The sequence below is a fragment of the Callospermophilus lateralis genome, chromosome 5, assembly GCF_048772815.1.
Source record: "Callospermophilus lateralis isolate mCalLat2 chromosome 5, mCalLat2.hap1, whole genome shotgun sequence".
Lineage (NCBI taxonomy): Eukaryota > Metazoa > Chordata > Mammalia > Rodentia > Sciuridae > Callospermophilus > Callospermophilus lateralis.
This window is the reverse complement of record NC_135309.1, coordinates 150,904,075-150,908,529: the sequence shown is the minus strand read 5'-3', so window position 1 is coordinate 150,908,529 and position 4,455 is coordinate 150,904,075. Positions and strand designations below refer to the sequence as shown.

Here is a 4,455-nt window from a genome sequence, read left to right as displayed (position 1 = left end):
GCAGGTTTGGGAAATTCTAAACACAACCAAATTAAAGAGAACCTCGAGTCTGCTTTAGAATGTGGGTCACCTGTCTTTGCAAGACAATGTAAAGCACACGTGTAACAATTAGACTAGCTCAATCCTACATGGGAAAACTGACACAACGTATCCAGTCATTCAGCAAAATTAAAAGAAGACAAGTCAAAACTCCACACATGACAAAGTACACATATAAATTAAGAACAAGAACACAAGCGAGCTTCACCCATAATTCTCGGATCCTTATTTAAAATAATTGTGTGGGAGACAGTGTAAATAGAATTTGGAGGATTAAAAGTCATGTATAGTTTATCTTTGATTTTCCTACTAAATCTAAATAAACTAACAAGAGACAGGTAAAATGGATCAAAGAAGCCCACTCTTATCCTGTTGTTTCTAGAAGACAAGCTATTAACTGTATGTGAGCAAAAGGCTTGGCCTGGCACAAACTCCGGACAATCGATCAGCCGAGAGAAGTCTGGCTGTGGCACGCTTCTGGGAGGGGGGCCCAGGATTGGCCATTTTTCTGCTTCTATCTTTTTCCTCATTTTCTCATCCACAACTTCTACTTCTGTGCTGTCCTTCAGGGCCTCTAAAATGAGATTAAGGTTTGTGGTGAGAGCCTGAATTCGGTGAAATCCCCCAATCAGGGAAATGGACAGGAAACCTTGCTCATCCATCTTTCTCCAAAGAAAGAAGTCACGTTCCAAGTTTTCTATACTGAAGTATATTCAATTTGATGCTTAATATACTCTTTAAGCAATGCTTCTTCCACAGGATACACCTGTACACCCGTACTGTCATCTTAGTAATACATCATGCTGGTGTTTATTTCTGTTTGAAATGGCTAATCCGTCCTATATTTCACCATGTTCTCGGTAACCACATGAATAATCAAAGTTCTCTCGAGGGTTTCCTCTGCCTCGTCCTCTTCCCTGTCCACGTCCTCTTCCTCCAACTCTGAAGGAACCTCGGATATCACCCTCCTCACTCCCCACACTGGACACTTCATCCTGATCATCTCTTTTTTCTCTCTCGCCTCCAACTTCGTGTGTCATTTCTCATGTTATTATGGGATGACTTATTTGCTTTAGGTTGACACTGCAGCTGTCCTGGGATCCAGGTCTCTCCTGACTCTCTGGTCTTACATCGTCTAAGTGCAGTGGTACCCACTTGTGTTTACGAGCTCTCTTTCGCTGACTGCCTGACTGGGCTTCATCCTCACTGACATCTTCAACAGGACCCTCTAAGTTACTCCTCTTTTCAACCTTCTCTTCTTTTTATTTTCTAACTTGTGGCTTCTTATTTCCTTGGCCGATGACACTCTGAGATCCAGTGCTCACGAACTCTCCTGGTGTTGGCCAGTTTGCCATATGGCTGAAATCACTGGTCTTATTGGGTTTCCTTGTTTTGAGTTTTCCTGCTTTTATAATTTTGGAGGAACTGAGCTCAGCTGCCACCTGGCCGGACCACAAGCAGTGGCTGACTCCTGTGTTTTTTTAAAGTATATATTATTTATAAGAAACCCCCTTGGGCCCGGACTATAGCTCAGTGGTAGCATGCTTGCCTTGCTAAGTGTGAGGCATTGGGTTCGATCCTCAGCACCACATAAAAAAATAAATAAATAATGATATTGTGTCCATCTACAACTAAAAAAATATTTTTTATAAAAAGAAAGCCCCTTATATAAAAGTATAAATAGGTTAAGAGTAAAGCTATGGGGAAAGATGTATCATACAAATATGAACAAAAAGAAAGCTAAAGTGAGTATATTAATATTATACAAAGTTATTTCATAACAAGGACTATTAGCACCTAGCACAGTTACACACAACAATGATCCCAGTGACTCAGGAGGCTGAGGCGGGAGAATCACAATGTCAAGGCCAGCCTCAGAAACTCCGTGAGGCCCCTTAGAAAGACACTGTCTCAAAATAAAAAAATAAAAATGGCTGGATATGTGGCTCCAAGAATAAGGAATAGTAGTAATGTCTAAGAGGATATTTAATAATAAGCAGATAGATTCCACAAGAAGTCATAACAGTTTTAAATGTGTACACACTTAACATACTTGCAAAATACACAAAGTGAAAGCTTTCAGTGCTGAAAGGAAAAATAGGCAGATCCAGAGTTTCAGTTTGAGACTTTAATACAACACTCCTCTCTCAGTAAGAGAGAGTAAACAGAAAACCATTTACAGTATAGGAAACCTAAGCAACACCATCAACCTCTCTGACCCAACTGACAGTTCACAACATCCGTCCAATACCATGAGTCCGTTCTCTTCATACACACGAGAGGCACATTCTGAGTCATAATATAAATGCTACCAAATTTAAAAGAATAGAAATCATCACAGAATTAAACTAGAAGTCATTGAGAAATATATCTGGAAAAATTCCCAAATGTTTAGAAAAAAATCCCAAATATTTGAAAATTAGACAAAACATCCCATATATTCATTATTGAAATTGAGTTCTATTTTTTAAATATGTGATTTTTAAAAATTTGATTACAGTGCATAGCAAATTCTATGGTTGTATGCAGTCTTTAAGTTGTTGTTTTATAGGACTAAAAATAACACTTCTCAAAAGTATCTTGGTCAGAAAATACTGATCTCAATTTGAAGCTAAAATTCAGGATCTCATCCAACACCTCCATCACCTACTTATGTCCACATGACAACCTCCTGGTTATGCTCATTGACCTAGATCAACCATCCCTAAGAAGTCTTCCTTGATAAATGTCTACCCATGTGAACTCATCAGCCCCTAAAGTACCTATGGTAACACAGCCAATGCCCTGTCTGGATTTCTCCACTGGGCAGTCAACCTTTAGTTCTGGATTCCATACAAGCAATCCATGATTCCTCTCCCCTACTCACAGTGGGTTAAACACCTTCCTATGTAAACTCAAAATGCTCAAGGATTAGTGTAAGACTTCTCAACAGCAGCACTACTGACATTTTAGACCTAGTCATCCTTTGTTGTGCAAGGTTGTTCTGCACATTGTGGGATGTTAGCAGTATCACTAATCATCTGCCCATTAGATGCCAGTAGCATACACATACATATAAACCAGTCATGAAAATAAAAAAAAAAATAAGATGCCTTCAGACATTGCTAAATGTCTCCTAGGGGACAGGGGGAGCAAAATAACCCCCCAGTTCAGAACCACTGGATTAATGCTATATTAGTATTTATTACATTGACCCTGAGTGATATGTTTACTTATTTATCTTAGACCATATTAAAAACAAAAACTATGTTTGCTTTCTGAATTCCAATATCTACCACAGAATCTATTATATAAGAAAATAAAATACCTCTGAATATTTGTTGAAGTAAAAACTGAATGTGCTTACATTGCTTCAGAAACTACTTTCTTTGGAGATCTATAGCACCCTTACACTTCCTGTCTTTTCTGTATTGGGACCTTCTTGAGGACAAAGAGCCTTGACTTATTGACTTTTATAGTTTCTGACTCATGTACTAAAATTGTTGGATATTTAAAATTTTTTTCCTGATTAAATCAATTAACTCAAGAACTTATAGATAAGATTCAAGAGAACTAATAGATCATGATCAAAACTTTTAAGAAACAGCAGGAAGAATATTTCCATGTTTTGGGGGAAAACAACACACACACACGCACACACACATTAAGTGGGAGTATACAAATTTAATTATGATTGTAGCTCATTGTGTGCATTCAAACTCTTTGAAATGTATCTATCTATTTATTTATTTAGTAAGTACCAGGGATTAAACCCAGGGTGCTTAACCACTGAGCCACATCCCCAGCCATTTTTACATTTTTTATTTTGAGACAAGAGTCTCACTAAATTGCTTAGGCCTTGCTAAGTTGCTAAGGCTGGCTTTGAACTTTCAATTCTCTTGCCTCAGCCTCAGCCACTGGGATTTGAAATTTATTTTAATCAATCTATTTCTACCTTTACTAAGTTACACTTAATACAACTGAGGTAAAAACGATGGGACCAGCCAGGCTTATAAGGTTGAGGCAGGAGGACTGCAAGTTGAGGACAACCTCAGCAACTTCATGAGGCCCTAAGCAACTTAGTAAGACCCTATCTCAAATAAAAAAGTATATATAAAAGGGTGGGAAACAGGAGTGGTGGGACATGCCTGTAATCCTAGTGGCTTGGGAGGCTGAGGCAGGAGGATCTCAAGTTCATAGCCAGCCTCAGCAACAATGAGGCACTAAAGCAACTCAGTGAGACCCTGTCTCTAAATACAATACAAAATAGGGCTGAGGGGATGGGGTTGTGGCTCAGTGGTAGAGCGCTTGCCTAGCATGTGTGAGGCACTGGGTTCTATTCTCAGCACCACATAAAAATAAAATAAAGATATCGTGACCACCTAAAACAAAAATAAATAAATAAATATTTAATTATTTTTTTAAAGGGCTGAGGAT

At 38.5% G+C, this 4,455-nt stretch overlaps 1 pseudogene; it reads right to left on the bottom strand.

Annotated features, from left to right (window-relative positions):
- Positions 1–218: 218 nt before the first annotated feature.
- Positions 219–1,444, bottom strand: LOC143400521 (la-related protein 1B pseudogene; annotated as a pseudogene).
- Between the last annotated feature and the right edge of the window lie 3,011 nt (positions 1,445–4,455).